Below are 17585 nucleotides of genomic sequence, written 5' to 3'. Positions count from 1 at the left end.
TCTCCACTCGAGAGGAAGCACGTGGGTCCCGCACACATCCAGGGGAGACCCGTTTCCGCCTCCTAGCTCGAGATGAGGGATCCTTTCCCTGTTTCGTAGGGAAAGAATTCCCGGCGTTCCCGTCGCATCTCAAGAGGAGGCTCTCTCCACAGGATAGGCGAGAGGAACTCCAGGGTCGTGCCACCATTCCAAGAGTCTCCCAGATGTGTCAGTCCTTTCCAGAGGAACCTGTTTTCCCTGCACTGCCTTGACGTTCAAGCCGAGGATCGACTCCCACCACGTGTGCACGTGGGACAGCCCTGTGGGAAAGCCTCGTGGGAAAGCCTCGTGGGAAAGACTTGAGGGAAAACCATAGATCATTTGATCCACGAGGCAGACTGCGTGACACTGCTGCTACCGCTCTGGAGGAAAGCGCAATGCATGCCCGCATTCGAGACGAGGACTGACTCCCCTGGGGAGACTCCAGACGTACCCCAAGATAGATGTCAGCACTGGAGAGGAATCCTCAGGTTGCGGCCCCGACTCCACACAAGGTCTTAGGCCCCGGCATCGACGGGAGAGGAATCGCGAGAGGCCCCCGAGGTTCTCGCATGGGGACTGGCCTTTCCTGAGGCCACCAGAGCGGGTCCCTGATGTCCCCGTCGTAAGTCGAGAGCGCCTGCCGCAACTCGAGAAAATCCAGGAGGTTTTGCCCTCCAGGCGAGATGAAGCCCATTTCCGCTGAGGCTTCTCGAGGCCAATCACATCTAACCACTGGAACTTCCAAAGGGTCCATCCCACCATTGCTGCAACTCAAGAAGTTCCCCGACATACCCGTCTCCACTCGAGAGGAAGCACGTGGGGTCCCACACACATCCAGGGGAGCCCCGTTTCCGCCTCCTAGCTCGAGATGAGGGATCCTTTCCCTGTTTCGTAGGGTAAGAATTGCCGGCGTTCCCGTCGCATCTCAAGAGGAGGCGCTCTCCACAGGAAAGGCGAGAGGAACTCCAGGGTCGTGCCACCATTCCAAGAGACCCCCTGATGTGTCAGTCCATTACAGAGGAACCTTTTTTCCCTGCACTGCCTTGACCTTCAAGCCGAGGATCGACTCCCACAACGTGTGCACGTGGGACAGCCCTGTGGGAAAGCTTCGTGGGAAAGCCTCGTGGGAAAGACTCGAGGGAAAACCATAGATCCTTTGATCCACGCGGCGGACTGCGTGACACTGCTGCTACCGCTCTGGAGGAAAGCGCAAGTGCATGCCCGCATTCGAGAGAAGGACTGACTCCCCTGGGGAGACTCCAGAAGTACCCCAAGATCCATGTCAGCACTGGAGAGGAATACTCACGTTCCGGCCCCAACTCCACACAAGGTCTTAGGCCCCGGCATCGACGGGAGAGGAATCCCGAGAGGCCCCCAAGAACTCGCATGGGGACTGGCCTTTCCTGAGGCCACCAGAGCGGGTCCCTGAGTTCCCCGTCGTAAGTCGAGAGCACCTGCCGCAACTCGAGAAAATCCAGGAGGTTTTGCCCTCCAGGCGAGATGAGGCCCATTTCCGCTGAGGCTTCTCGAGGCTAATCACATCTAACCACTGGAACTTCCTAAGGGTCCTTCACACCCTTGCTGCAACTCAAGAAGTTCCCCGACATATCCGTCTCCACTCGAGAGGAAGCACGTGGGGTCCCGCACACATCCAGGGAATCCCCGTTTCCACCTCCTAGCTCGAGATGAGGGATCCTTTCCCTGTTTCGTAGGGAAAGAATTGCCGGCGTTCCCGTCGCATCTCAAGAGGAGGCGCTTTCCACAGGAAAGGCGAGAGGAACTCCAGGGTCATGCCACCATTCCAAGAGTCCCCCAGATGTGTCAGTCCATTCCAGAGGAACCTGTTTTCCCTGAACTGCCTTGACGTTCAAGCCGACGATCGACTCCCACCACGTGTGCACGTGGGACAGCCCTGTGGGAAAGCCTCCTGGGAAAGCCTCCTGGGAAAGACTCGAGGGAAAACCATAGATCCTTTGAACCACGCGGCGGACTGCGTGACACTGCTGCTACCGCTCTGGAGGAAAGCGCAAGTGCATGCCCGCATTTGAGACGAGCACTGACTCCCCTGGGGAGACTCCAGAAGTACCCCAAGATCCATGTCAGCACTGGAGAGGAATCCTCAGGTTGCGGCCTCCACACAAGGTCTTAGGCCCCGGCATCGACGGGAGAGGAATGCCGAGAGGCCCCCGAGGAACTCGCATGGGGACTGGCCTTTCCTGAGGCCACCAGAGCGTGTCCCTGAGGTCCCCGTCGTAAGTCGAGAGCACCTGCCGCAACTCGAGAAAATCCAGGAGGTTTTGCCCTCCAGGCGAAATGTGGCCCATTTCTGCTGAGGCTTCTCGAGGCTAATCACATCTAACCACTGGAACTTCCAAAGGGTCCTTCACACCCTTGCTGCAACTCAAGAAGTTCCCCGACATACCAGTCTCCACTCGAGAGGAAGCACGAGGGTCCCGCACACATCCAGGGGAGCCCCGTTTCCGCCTCCTAGCTCGAGATGAGGGATCCTTTCCCTGTTTCGTAGGGAAAGAATTCCCGGCGTTCCCGTCGCATCTCAAGAGGAGGCGCTCTCCACAGGAAAGGCGAGAGGAACTCCAGGGTCGTGCCACCATTCCAAGAGTCCCCCAGATGTGTCAGTCCATTCCAGAGGATCCTGTTTTCCCTGCACTGCCTTGACGTTCAAGCCGAGGATCGACTCCCACCACGTGTGTACGTGGGACGGCCCTGTGGGAAAGCCTCGTGGGAAAGCCTCGTGGGAAAGACTCGAGGGAAAACCATAGATCCTTTGATCCACGCGGCGGACTGGGTGACACTGCTGCTACCGCTCTGGAGGAAAGCGCAAGTGCATGCCCGCATTCGAGACGAGCACTGACTCCCCTGGGGAGACTCCAGAAGTACCCCAAGATCCATGTCAGCACTGGAGAGGAATCCTCAGGTTCCGGCCCCGACTCCACACAAGGTCTTAGGCCCCGGCATCGACGGGAGAGGAATCCCGACAGGCCCCCGAGGAACTCGCCTGGGGACTGGCCTTTCCTGAGGCCACCAGAGCGGGTCCCTGAGGTCCCCGTCGTAAGTCGAGAGCACCTGCCGCAACTCGAGAAAATCCAGGAGGTTTTGCCCTCCAGGCCAGATGAGGCCCATTTCCGCTGAGGATTCTCGAGGCTAATCACATCTAACCACTGGAACTTCCAAAGGGTCCTTCACACCCTTGCTGCAACTCAAGAAGTTCCCCGACATACCGGTCTCCACTCGAGAGGAAGCACGTGGGGTCCCGCACACATCCAGGGGAGCCCCGTTTCCGCCTCCTAGCTCGAGATGTGGGATCCTTTCCCTGTTTCGTAGGGAAAGAATTCCCGGCGTTCCCGTCGCATCTCAAGAGGAGGCGCTCTCCACAGGAAAGGCGAGAGGAACTCCAGGGTCGTGCCACCATTCCAAGAGTCCCCCAGATGTGTCAGTCCATTCCAGAGGAACCTGTTTTCCCTGCACTGCCTTGACGTTCAAGCCGAGGATCGACTCCCACCACGTGTGCACGTGGGACATCTCTGTGGGAAAGCCTGGTGGGAAAGCCTCGTGGGAAAGACTCGAGGGAAAACCATAGATCCTTTGATCCACGCGGCCGACTGCGTGACATTGCTGCTACCGCTCTGGAGGAAAGCGCAAGTGCATGCCCGCATTCGAGACGAGGACTGACTCCCCTGGGGAGACTCCAGAAGTAGCCCAAGATCCATGTCAGCACTGGAGAGGAACACTCAGGTTCCGACCCCGACTCCACACAAGGTCTTAGGCCCCGGCATCGACGGGAGAGGAATCCCGAGAGGCCCCCGAGGAACACGCATGGGGACTGGCCTTTCCTGAGGCCACCAGAGCGGGTCCCCGAGGTCCCCGTCGTAAGTCGAGAGCACCTGCCGCAACTCGAGAAAATCCAGGAGGTGTTGCCCTCCAGGCGAGATGAGGCCCATTTCCGCTGAGGCTTCTCCAGGCTAATCACATCTAACCACTGGAACTTCCAAAGGGTCCTTCACACCCTTGCTGCAACTCAAGAAGTTCCCCGACATACCCGTCTCCACTCGAGAGGAAGCACGTGGGGTCCCGCACACATCCAGGGGAGCCCCGTTTCCGCCTCCTAGCTCGAGATGAGGGATCCTTTCCCTGTTTCGTAGGGAAAGAATTCCCGGCGTTCCCGTCGCATCTCAAGAGGAGGCGCTCTCCACAGGAAAGGCGAGAGGAACTCCAGGGTCGTGCCACCATTCCAAGAGTCCCCCAGATGTGTCAGTCCATTCCAGAGGATCCTGTTTTCCCTGCACTGCCTTGACGTTCAAGCCGAGGATCGACTCCCACCACGTGTGTACGTGGGACGGCCCTGTGGGAAAGCCTCGTGGGAAAGCCTCGTGGGAAAGACTCGAGGGAAAACCATAGATCCTTTGATCCACGCGGCGGACTGCGTGACACTGCTGCTACCGCTCTGGAGTAACGCGCAAGTGCATGCCCGCATTCGAGACGAGCACTGACTCCCCTGGGGAGACTCCAGAAATACCCCAAGATCCATGTCAGCACTGGAGAGGAATCCTCAGGTTCCGGCCCCGACTCCACACAAGGGCTTAGGCCCCGGCATCGATGGCAGAGGAATCCCGACAGGCCCCCGAGGAACTCGAAAGGTGACTGGCCTTTCCTGAGGCCACCAGAGCGGGTCCCTGAGGTCCCCGTCGTAAGTCGAGAGCACCGGCCTCAACTCGAGAAAATCCAGGAGGTTTTGCCCTCCAGGCGAGATGAGGCCCATTTCCGCTGAGGCTTCTCGAGGCTAATCACATCTAACCACTGGAACTTCCAAAGGGTCCTTCACACCCTTGCTGCAACTCAAGAAGTTCCCCGACATACACGTCTCCACTCGAGAGGAAGCACGAGGGTCCCGCACACATCCAGGGGAGCCCCGTTTCCGCCTCCTAGCTCGAGATGAGGGATCCTTTCCCTGTTTCGTAGGGAAAGAATTCCCGGCGTTCCCGTCGCATCTCAAGAGGAGGCGCTCTCCACAGGAAAGGCGAGAGGAACTCCAGGGTCGTGCCACCATTTCAAGAGTCCCCCAGATGTGTCAGTCCTTTCCAGAGGAACCTGTTTTCCCTGCACTGCCTTGACGTTCAAGCCGAGGATCGACTCCCACCACGTGTGCACGTGGGACAGCCCTGTGGGAAAGCCTCGTGGGAAAGCCTCGTGGGAAAGACTCGAGGGAAAACCATAGATCCTTTGATCCACGCGGCGGACTGCGTCACACTGCTGCTACCGCTCTGGAGGAAAGCGCAAGTGCATGCCCGCATTCGAGACGAGGACTGACTCCCCTGGGGAGACTCCAGAAGTACCCCAAGATCCATGTCAGCACTGGAGAGGAAACCTCAGGTTCCGGCCCCGACTCCACACAAGGTCTTAGGCCCCGGCATCGACGGGAGAGGAATCCCGAGAGGCCCCCGAGGAACTCGCATGGGGACTGGCCTTTCCTGAGGCCACCAGAGCGGGTTCCCGAGGTCCCCGTCGAAAGTCGAGAGCACGTGCCGCAACTCGAGAAAATCCAGGAGGTTTTGCCCTCCAGGGGAGATGAGGCCCATTTCCGCTGAGGCTTCTCGAGGCTAATCACATCTAACCACTGGAAATTCCAAAGGGTCCTTCACACCCTTGCTGCAACTCAAGAAGTTCCCCGACATACCCGTCTCCACTCGAGAGGAAGCACGTGGGGTCCCGCACACATCCAGGGGAGCCCCGTTTCCGCCTCCTAGCTCGAGATGAGCGATCCTTTCCCTGTTTCGTAGGGAAAGAATTCCCGGCGTTCCCGTCGCATCTCAAGAGGAGGCGTTCTCCACAGGAAAGGCGAGAGGAACTCCAGGGTCGTGCCACCATTCCAAGAGTCCCCCAGATGTGTCAGTCCAATCCAGAGGAACCTGGCTTCAATGCACTGCCTTGGCTTTCAAGCCGAAGATCGACTCCCACCACGTGTGCACGTGGGACAGCCCTGTGGGAAAGCCTCGTGGGAAAGCCTCGTGGGAAAGACTCGAGGGAAAACCGTAGATCCTTTGATCCACGCGGCGGACTGCGTGACACTGCTGCTACCACTCTGGAAGAAAGCGCAAGTGCATGCCCGCATTCGAGACGAGGACTGACTCCCCTGGGGAGACTCCAGAAGTACCCCAAGATCCATGTCAGCACTGGAGAGGAATCCTCAGGTTCCGGCCCCGACTCCACACAAGGTCTTAGGCCCCGGCATCGACGGGAGAGGAATCCCAACAGGCCCCCAAGGAACTCGCATGGGGACTGGCCTTTCCTGAGGCCACCAGAGCGGGTCCCTGTGGTCCCCGCCGTAAGTCGAGAGCACCTGCCGCAACTCGAGAAAATCCAGGAGGTTTTGCCCTCCAGGTGAGATGAGGCCCATTTCCGCTGAGGCTTCTCGAGGCTATCACATCTAACCACTGGAACTTCCAAAGGGTCCTTCACACCCTTGCTGCAACTCAATAAGTTCCCCGACATACCCGTCTCCACTCGAGAGGAAGCACGTGGGGTCCCGCACACATCCAGGGGAGCCCCGTTTCCGCCTCCTATCTCGAGATTTGTGATCCTTTCCCTGTTTCGTAGGGAAAGAATTCCCGGCGTTCCCGTCGCATCTCAACAGGAGGTGCTCTCCACAGGAAAGGCGAGAGGAACTCCAGGGTCGTGCCACCATTCCAAGAGTCCCCCAGATGTGTCAGTCCAATCCAGAGGAACCTGTTTTCCCTGCACTGCCTTGACGTTCAAGCCGAGGATCGACTCCCAGCAGGTGTGAACGTGGGGCAGCCCTGTGGGAAAGCCTCGTGGGAAAGCCTCGTGGGAAAGACTCGAGGGAAAACCATAGATCCTTTGATCCACGCGGCGGACTGCGTGACACTGCTGCTACCGCTCTGGAGGAAAGCGCAAGTGCATGCCCGCATTCGACACGAGGACTGACTCCCCTGGGGAGACTCCAGAAGTACCCAAAGGTTCATGTCATCACTGGAGAGGAATCCTCAGGTTCTGGCCCCGACTCCACACAAGGTTTTAGGCCCCGGCATTGCCGGGAGAGGAATCCCGAGAGGCCCCCGAGGAACTCGCATGGGGACTGGCCTTTCCTGAGGCCACCAGAGCGGGTCCCTGAGGTCCCCATCGTAAGTCGAGAGCACCTGCCGCAACTCGAGAAAATCCAGGAGGTTTTGCCCTCCAGGCGAGATGAGGCCCATTTCCGCTGAGGCTTCTCAAGGCTAATCACATCTAACCACTGGAACTTCCAAAGGGTCCTTCACACCCTTGCTGCAACTCAATAAGTTCCCCGACATACCCGTCTCCACTCGAGAGGAAGCACGTGGGGTCCCACACTCATCCAGGGGAGCCCCGTTTCCGACTCCTATCTCGAGATTTGTGATCCTTTCCCTGTTTCGTAGGGAAAGAATTCCCGGCGTTCCCGTCGCATCTCAAGAGGAGGCGCTCTCCACAGGAAAGGCGAGGGGAACTCCAGGGTCGTGCCACCATTCTAAGAGTCCCCCAGATGTGTCAGTCCATTCCAGAGGAACCTGTTTTCCCTGCACTGCCTTGACGTTCAAGCCGAGGATCGACTCCCACCACGTGTGCACGTGGGACCGCCCTGTGGGAAAGCCTCGTGGGAAAGCCTCGTGGGAAAGACTCGAGGGAAAACCATAGATCCTTTGATCCACGCGGCGGACTGCGTGACACTGCTGCTACCGCTCTGGAGGAATGCGCAAGTGCATGCCCGCATTCGAGACGAGAACTGACTCCCCTGGGGAGACTCCAGAAGTACCCCAAGATCCATGTCAGCACTGGAGAGGAATCCTCAGGTTCCGGCCCCGACTCCACACAAGGTCTTAGGCCCCGGCATCGACGGGAGAGGAATCCCGACAGGCCCCCGAGGAACTCGCATGGGGACTGGCCTTTCCTGAGGCCACCAGAGCGGGTCCCTGAGGTCCCCATCGTAAGTCGAGAGCACCTGCCGCAACTCGAGAAAATCCAGGAGGTTTTGCCCTCCAGGCGAGATGAGGCCCATTTCCGCTGAGGCTTCTCGAGGCTAATCACATCTAACCACTGGAACTTCCAAAGGGTCCTTCACACCCTTGCTGCAACTCAAGTAGTTCCCCGACATACCCGTCACCACTCGAGAGGAAGCACGTGGGTCCCGCACACATCCAGGGGAGCCCCGTTTCCGCCTCCTAGCTCGAGATGAGGGATCCTTTCCCTGTTTCGTAGCGAAAGAATTCCCGGCGTTCCCGTCGCATCTCAAGAGGAGGCGCTCTCCACAGGAAAGGCGAGAGGAACTCCAGGGTCATGCCACCATTCCAAGAGTCCCCCAGATGTGTCAGTCCTTTCCAGAGGAACCTGTTTTCCCTGCACTGCCTTGACGTTCAAGCCGAGGATCGACTCCCACCACGTGTGCACGGGGGACAGCCCTGTGGGAAAGCCTCGTGGGAAAGCCTCGTGGGAAAGACTCGAGGGAAAACCATAGATCCTTTGATCCACGCGGCGGACTGGGTGACACTCCTGTTACCGCTCTGGAGGAAAGCGCAAGTGCATGCCGCATTTGAGACGAGGACTGACTCCCCTGGGGAGACTCCAGAAGTACCCAAGATCCATGTCAGCACTGGAGAGGAATCCTGAGGTTCCGGCCACGACTCCACACAAGGTCTTAGGCCCCGGCATCGACGGGAGAGGAATCCCGAGAGGCCCCCGAGGAACTCCATGGGGACTGGCCTTTCCTGAGGCCACCAGAGCAGGTCCCTGAGGTCCCCGTCGTAAGTCGAGAGCACCTGCCGCAACTCGAGAAAATCCAGGAGGTTTTGCCCTCCAGGCGAGATGAGGCCCATTTCCGCTGAGGCTTCTCGAGGCTAATCACATCTAACCACTGGAACTTCCAAAGGGTCCTTCACACCCTTGCTGCAACTCAAGAAGTTCCCCGACATACCCGTCTCCACTCGAGAGGAAGCACGAGGGTCCCGCACACATCCATGGGAGCCCCGTTTCCGCCTCCTAGCTCGAGATGAGGGATCCTTTCCCTGTTTCGTAGGGAAAGAATTCCCGGTGTTCCCGTCGCATCTCAAGAGGAGGCGCTCTCCACAGGAAAGGCGAGAGGAACTCCAGGGTCGTGCCACCATTCCAAGAGTCCCCCAGATGTGTCAGTCCAATCCAGAGGAACCTGGCTTCAATGCACTGCCTTGGCTTTCAAGCCGAAGATCGACTCCCACCACGTGTGCACGTGGGACAGCCCTGTGGGAAAGCCTCGTGGGAAAGCCTCGTGGGAAAGACTCGAGGGAAAACCGTAGATCCTTTGATCCACGCGGCGGACTGCGTGACACTGCTGCTACCACTCTGGAAGAAAGCGCAAGTGCATGCCCGCATTCGAGACGAGGACTGACTCCCCTGGGGAGACTCCAGAAGTACCCCAAGATCCATGTCAGCACTGGAGAGGAATCCTCAGGTTCCGGCCCCGACTCCACACAAGGTCTTAGGCCCCGGCATCGACGGGAGAGGAATCCCAACAGGCCCCCAAGGAACTCGCATGGGGACTGGCCTTTCCTGAGGCCACCAGAGCGGGTCCCTGTGGTCCCCGCCGTAAGTCGAGAGCACCTGCCGCAACTCGAGAAAATCCAGGAGGTTTTGCCCTCCAGGTGAGATGAGGCCCATTTCCGCTGAGGCTTCTCGAGGCTATCACATCTAACCACTGGAACTTCCAAAGGGTCCTTCACACCCTTGCTGCAACTCAATAAGTTCCCCGACATACCCGTCTCCACTCGAGAGGAAGCACGTGGGGTCCCGCACACATCCAGGGGAGCCCCGTTTCCGCCTCCTATCTCGAGATTTGTGATCCTTTCCCTGTTTCGTAGGGAAAGAATTCCCGGCGTTCCCGTCGCATCTCAACAGGAGGTGCTCTCCACAGGAAAGGCGAGAGGAACTCCAGGGTCGTGCCACCATTCCAAGAGTCCCCCAGATGTGTCAGTCCAATCCAGAGGAACCTGTTTTCCCTGCACTGCCTTGACGTTCAAGCCGAGGATCGACTCCCAGCAGGTGTGAACGTGGGGCAGCCCTGTGGGAAAGCCTCGTGGGAAAGCCTCGTGGGAAAGACTCGAGGGAAAACCATAGATCCTTTGATCCACGCGGCGGACTGCGTGACACTGCTGCTACCGCTCTGGAGGAAAGCGCAAGTGCATGCCCGCATTCGACACGAGGACTGACTCCCCTGGGGAGACTCCAGAAGTACCCAAAGGTTCATGTCATCACTGGAGAGGAATCCTCAGGTTCTGGCCCCGACTCCACACAAGGTTTTAGGCCCCGGCATTGCCGGGAGAGGAATCCCGAGAGGCCCCCGAGGAACTCGCATGGGGACTGGCCTTTCCTGAGGCCACCAGAGCGGGTCCCTGAGGTCCCCATCGTAAGTCGAGAGCACCTGCCGCAACTCGAGAAAATCCAGGAGGTTTTGCCCTCCAGGCGAGATGAGGCCCATTTCCGCTGAGGCTTCTCAAGGCTAATCACATCTAACCACTGGAACTTCCAAAGGGTCCTTCACACCCTTGCTGCAACTCAATAAGTTCCCCGACATACCCGTCTCCACTCGAGAGGAAGCACGTGGGGTCCCACACTCATCCAGGGGAGCCCCGTTTCCGACTCCTATCTCGAGATTTGTGATCCTTTCCCTGTTTCGTAGGGAAAGAATTCCCGGCGTTCCCGTCGCATCTCAAGAGGAGGCGCTCTCCACAGGAAAGGCGAAGGGAACTCCAGGGTCGTGCCACCATTCTAAGAGTCCCCCAGATGTGTCAGTCCATTCCAGAGGAACCTGTTTTCCCTGCACTGCCTTGACGTTCAAGCCGAGGATCGACTCCCACCACGTGTGCACGTGGGACCGCCCTGTGGGAAAGCCTCGTGGGAAAGCCTCGTGGGAAAGACTCGAGGGAAAACCATAGATCCTTTGATCCACGCGGCGGACTGCGTGACACTGCTGCTACCGCTCTGGAGGAATGCGCAAGTGCATGACCGCATTCGAGACGAGAACTGACTCCCCTGGGGAGACTCCAGAAGTACCCCAAGATCCATGTCAGCACTGGAGAGGAATCCTCAGGTTCCGGCCCCGACTCCACACAAGGTCTTAGGCCCCGGCATCGACGGGAGAGGAATCCCGACAGGCCCCCGAGGAACTCGCATGGGGACTGGCCTTTCCTGAGGCCACCAGAGCGGGTCCCTGAGGTCCCCATCGTAAGTCGAGAGCACCTGCCGCAACTCGAGAAAATCCAGGAGGTTTTGCCCTCCAGGCGAGATGAGGCCCATTTCCGCTGAGGCTTCTCGAGGCTAATCACATCTAACCACTGGAACTTCCAAAGGGTCCTTCACACCCTTGCTGCAACTCAAGTAGTTCCCCGACATACCCGTCACCACTCGAGAGGAAGCACGTGGGTCCCGCACACATCCAGGGGAGCCCCGTTTCCGCCTCCTAGCTCGAGATGAGGGATCCTTTCCCTGTTTCGTAGCGAAAGAATTCCCGGCGTTCCCGTCGCATCTCAAGAGGAGGCGCTCTCCACAGGAAAGGCGAGAGGAACTCCAGGGTCATGCCACCATTCCAAGAGTCCCCCAGATGTGTCAGTCCTTTCCAGAGGAACCTGTTTTCCCTGCACTGCCTTGACGTTCAAGCCGAGGATCGACTCCCACCACGTGTGCACGGGGGACAGCCCTGTGGGAAAGCCTCGTGGGAAAGCCTCGTGGGAAAGACTCGAGGGAAAACCATAGATCCTTTGATCCACGCGGCGGACTGGGTGACACTCCTGTTACCGCTCTGGAGGAAAGCGCAAGTGCATGCCGCATTTGAGACGAGGACTGACTCCCCTGGGGAGACTCCAGAAGTACCCAAGATCCATGTCAGCACTGGAGAGGAATCCTGAGGTTCCGGCCACGACTCCACACAAGGTCTTAGGCCCCGGCATCGACGGGAGAGGAATCCCGAGAGGCCCCCGAGGAACTCCATGGGGACTGGCCTTTCCTGAGGCCACCAGAGCAGGTCCCTGAGGTCCCCGTCGTAAGTCGAGAGCACCTGCCGCAACTCGAGAAAATCCAGGAGGTTTTGCCCTCCAGGCGAGATGAGGCCCATTTCCGCTGAGGCTTCTCGAGGCTAATCACATCTAACCACTGGAACTTCCAAAGGGTCCTTCACACCCTTGCTGCAACTCAAGAAGTTCCCCGACATACCCGTCTCCACTCGAGAGGAAGCACGAGGGTCCCGCACACATCCATGGGAGCCCCGTTTCCGCCTCCTAGCTCGAGATGAGGGATCCTTTCCCTGTTTCGTAGGGAAAGAATTCCCGGTGTTCCCGTCGCATCTCAAGAGGAGGCGCTCTCCACAGGAAAGGCGAGAGGAACTCCAGGGTCGTGCCACCATTCCAAGAGTCCCCCAGATGTGTCAGTCCATTCCAGAGGAACCTGTTTTCCCTGCACTGCCCTGACGTTCAAGCCGAGGATCGACTCCCACCACGTGTGCACGGGGGACAGCCCTGTGGGAAACCCTCGTGGGAAAGCCTCGTGGGAAAGACTCGAGGGAAAACCATAGATCCTTTGATCCACGCGGCGGACTGGGTGACACTGCTGCTACCGCTCTGGAGGAAAGCGCAAGTGCATGCCCGCATTCGAGACGAGCACTGACTCCACTGGGGAGACTCCAGAAGTACCCCAAGATCCATGTCAGCACTGGAGAGGAATCCTCAGGTTCCGGCCCCGACTCCACACAAGGTCTTAGGCCCCGGCATCGACGGGAGAGGAATCCCGACAGGCCCCCGAGGAACTCGCCTGGGGACTGGCCTTTCCTGAGGCCACCAGAGCGGGTCCCTGAGGTCCCCGTCGTAAGTCGAGAGCACCTGCCGCAACTCGAGAAAATCCAGGAGGTTTTGCCCTCCAGGCCAGATGAGGCCCATTTCCGCTGAGGATTCTCGAGGCTAATCACATCTAACCACTGGAACTTCCAAAGGGTCCTTCACACCCTTGCTGCAACTCAAGAAGTTCCCCGACATACCCGTCTCCACTCGAGAGGAAGCACGTGGGGTCCCGCACACATCCAGGGGAGCCCCGTTTCCGCCTCCTAGCTCGAGATGAGGGATCCTTTCCCTGTTTCGTAGGGAAAGAATTCCCGGCGTTCCCGTCGCATCTCAAGAGGAGGCGCTCTCCACAGGAAAGGCGAGAGGAACTCCAGGGTCGTGCCACCATTCCAAGAGTCCCCCAGATGTGTCAGTCCATTCCAGAGGAACCTGTTTTCCCTGCACTGCCTTGACGTTCAAGCCGAGGATCGACTCCCACCACGTGTGCACGTGGGACATCTCTGTGGGAAAGCCTGGTGGGAAAGCCTCGTGGGAAAGACTCGAGGGAAAACCATAGATCCTTTGATCCACGCGGCCGACTGCGTGACACTGCTGCTACCGCTCTGGAGGAAAGCGCAAGTGCATGCCCGCATTCGAGACGAGGACTGACTCCCCTGGGGAGACTCCAGAAGTAGCCCAAGATCCATGTCAGCACTGGAGAGGAACACTCAGGTTCCGACCCCGACTCCACACAAGGTCTTAGGCCCCGGCATCGACGGGAGAGGAATCCCGAGAGGCCCCCGAGGAACACGCATGGGGACTGGCCTTTCCTGAGGCCACCAGAGCGGGTCCCCGAGGTCCCCGTCGTAAGTCGAGAGCACCTGCCGCAACTCGAGAAAATCCAGGAGGTGTTGCCCTCCAGGCGAGATGAGGCCCATTTCCGCTGAGGCTTCTCCAGGCTAATCACATCTAACCACTGGCACTTCCAAAGGGTCCTTCACACCCTTGCTGCAACTCAAGAAGTTCCCCGACATACCCGTCTCCACTCGAGAGGAAGCACGTGGGGTCCCGCACACATCCAGGGGAGCCCCGTTTCCGCCTCCTAGCTCGAGATGAGGGATCCTTTCCCTGTTTCGTAGGGAAAGAATTCCCGGCGTTCCCGTCGCATCTCAAGAGGAGGCGCTCTCCACAGGAAAGGCGAGAGGAACTCCAGGGTCGTGCCACCATTCCAAGAGTCCCCCAGATGTGTCAGTCCATTCCAGAGGATCCTGTTTTCCCTGCACTGCTTTGACGTTCAAGCCGAGGATCGACTCCCACCACGTGTGCACGTGGGACGGCCCTGTGGGAAAGCCTCGTGGGAAAGCCTCGTGGGAAAGACTCGAGGGAAAACCATAGATCCTTTGATCCACGCGGCGGACTGCGTGACACTGCTGCTACCGCTCTGGAGGAACGCGCAAGTGCATGCCCGCATTCGAGACGAGCACTGACTCCCCTGGGGAGACTCCAGAAATACCCCAAGATCCATGTCAGCACTGAAGAGGAATCCTCAGGTTCCGGCCCCGACTCCACACAAGGTCTTAGGCCCCGGCATCGATGGCAGAGGAATCCCGACAGGCCCCCGAGGAACTCGAAAGGTGACTGGCCTTTCCTGAGGCCACCAGAGCGGGTCCCTGAGGTCCCCGTCGTAAGTCGAGAGCACCGGCCTCAACTCGAGAAAATCCAGGAGGTTTTGCCCTCCAGGCGAGATGAGGCCCATTTCCGCTGAGGCTTCTCGAGGCTAATCACATCTAACCACTGGAACTTCCAAAGGGTCCTTCACACCCTTGCTGCAACTCAAGAAGTTCCCCGACATACACGTCTCCACTCGAGAGGAAGCACGAGGGTCCCGCACACATCCAGGGGAGCCCCGTTTCCGCCTCCTAGCTCGAGATGAGGGATCCTTTCCCTGTTTCGTAGCGAAAGAATTCCCGGCGTTCCCGTCGCATCTCAAGAGGAGGCGCTCTCCACAGGAAAGGCGAGAGGAACTCCAGGGTCGTGCCACCATTTCAAGAGTCCCCCAGATGTGTCAGTCCTTTCCAGAGGAACCTGTTTTCCCTGCACTGCCTTGACGTTCAAGCCGAGGATCGACTCCCACCACGTGTGCACGTGGGACAGCCCTGTGGGAAAGCCTCGTGGGAAAGCCTCGTGGGAAAGACTCGAGGGAAAAACATAGATCCTTTGATCCACGCGGCGGACTGCGTCACACTGCTGCTACCGCTCTGGAGGAAAGCGCAAGTGCATGCCCGCATTCGAGACGAGGACTGACTCCTCTGGGGAGACTCCAGAAGTACCCCAAGATCCATGTCAGCACTGGAGAGGAAACCTCAGGTTCCGGCCCCGACTCCACACAAGGTCTTAGGCCCCGGCATCGACGGGAGAGGAATCCCGAGAGGCCCCCGAGGAACTCGCATGGGGACTGGCCTTTCCTGAGGCCACCAGAGCGGGTTCCCGAGGTCCCCGTCGAAAGTCGAGAGCACCTGCCGCAACTCGAGAAAATCCAGGAGGTTTTGCCCTCCAGGGGAGATGAGGCCCATTTCCGCTGAGGCTTCTCGAGGCTAATCACTTCTAACCACTGGAAATTCCAAAGGGTCCTTCACACCCTTGCTGCAACTCAAGAAGTTCCCCGACATACCCGTCTCCACTCGAGAGGAAGCACGTGGGGTCCCGCACACATCCAGGGGAGCCCCGTTTCCGCCTCCTAGCTCGAGATGAGCGATCCTTTCCCTGTTTCGGAGGGAAAGAATTCCCGGCGTTCCCGTCGCATCTCAAGAGGAGGCGTTCTCCACAGGAAAGGCGAGAGGAACTCCAGGGTCGTGCCACCATTCCAAGAGTCCCCCAGATGTGTCAGTCCAATCCAGAGGAACCTGGCTTCAATGCACTGCCTTGGCTTTCAAGCCGAAGATCGACTCCCACCACGTGTGCACGTGGGACAGCCCTGTGGGAAAGCCTCTTGGGAAAGCCTCGTGGGAAAGACTCGAGGGAAAACCGTAGATCCTTTGATCCACGCGGCGGACTGCGTGACACTGCTACTACCACTCTGGAGGAAAGCGCAAGTGCATGCCCGCATTCGAGACGAGGACTGACTCCCCTGGGGAGACTCCAGAAGTACCCCAAGATCCATGTCAGCACTGGAGAGGAATCCTCAGGTTCCGGCCCCGACTCCACACAAGGTCTTAGGCCCCGGCATCGACGGGAGAGGAATCCCGAAAGGCCCCCAAGGAACTCGCATGGGGACTGGCCTTTCCTGAGGCCACCAGAGCGGGTCCCTGTGGTCCCCGCCGTAAGTCGAGAGCACCTGCCGCAACTCGAGAAAATCCAGGAGGTTTTGCCCTCCAGGTGAGATGAGGCCCATTTCCGCTGAGGCTTCTCGAGGCTATCACATCTAACCACTGGAACTTCCAAAGGGTCCTTCACACCCTTGCTGCAACTCAATAAGTTCCCCGACATACCCGGCTCCACTCGAGAGGAAGCACGTGGGGTCCCGCACACATCCAGGGGAGCCCCGTTTCCGCCTCCTATCTCGAGATTTGTGATCCTTTCCCTGTTTCTTAGGGAAAGAATTCCCGGCGTTCCCGTCGCATCTCAACAGGAGGTGCTCTCCACAGGAAAGGCGAGAGGAACTCCAGGGTCGTGCCACCATTCCAAGAGTCCCCCAGATGTGTCAGTCCAATCCAGAGGAACCTGTTTTCCCTGCACTGCCTTGACGTTCAAGCCGAGGATCGACTCCCAGCAGGTGTGAACGTGGGGCAGCCCTGTGGGAAAGCCTCGTGGGAAAGCCTCGTGGGAAAGACTCGAGGGAAAACCATAGATCCTTTGATCCACGCGGCGGACTGCGTGACACTGCTGCTACCGCTCTGGAGGAAAGCGCAAGTGCATGCCCGCATTCGACACGAGGACTGACTCCCCTGGGGAGACTCCAGAAGTACCCAAAGGTTCATGTCATCACTGGAGAGGAATCCTCAGGTTCTGGCCCCGACTCCACACAAGGTCTTAGGCCCCGGCATTGCCGGGAGAGGAATCCCGAGAGGCCCCCGAGGAACTCGCATGGGGACTGGCCTTTCCTGAGGCCACCAGAGCGGGTCCCTGAGGTCCCCATCGTAAGTCGAGAGCACCTGCCGCAACTCGAGAAAATCCAGGAGGTTTTGCCCTCCAGGCGAGATGAGGCCCATTTCCGCTGAGGCTTCTCAAGGCTAATCACATCTAACCACAGGAACTTCCAAAGGGTCCTTCACACCCTTGCTGCAACTCAATAAGTTCCCCGACATACCCGTCTCCACTCGAGAGGAAGCACGTGGGGTCCCACACTCATCCAGGGGAGCCCCGTTTCCGACTCCTATCTCGAGATTTGTGATCCTTTCCCTGTTTCGTAGGGAAAGAATTCCCGGCGTTCCCGTCGCATCTCAAGAGGAGGCGCTCTCCACAGGAAAGGCGAGGGGAACTCCAGGGTCGTGCCACCATTCTAAGAGTCCCCCAGATGTGTCAGTCCATTCCAGAGGAACCTGTTTTCCCTGCACTGCCTTGACGTTCAAGCCGAGGATCGACTCCCACCACGTGTGCACGTGGGACCGCCCTGTGGGAAAGCCTCGTGGGAAAGCCTCGTGGGAAAGACTCGAGGGAAAACCATAGATCCTTTGATCCACGCGGCGGACTGCGTGACACTGCTGCTACCGCTCTGGAGGAATGCGCAAGTGCATGCCCGCA

This window comes from Ovis canadensis, chromosome 6, assembly GCF_042477335.2.
Source record: "Ovis canadensis isolate MfBH-ARS-UI-01 breed Bighorn chromosome 6, ARS-UI_OviCan_v2, whole genome shotgun sequence".
Taxonomy (NCBI): Eukaryota; Metazoa; Chordata; class Mammalia; order Artiodactyla; family Bovidae; genus Ovis; species Ovis canadensis.
This window is presented reverse-complemented; position numbering follows the sequence as displayed.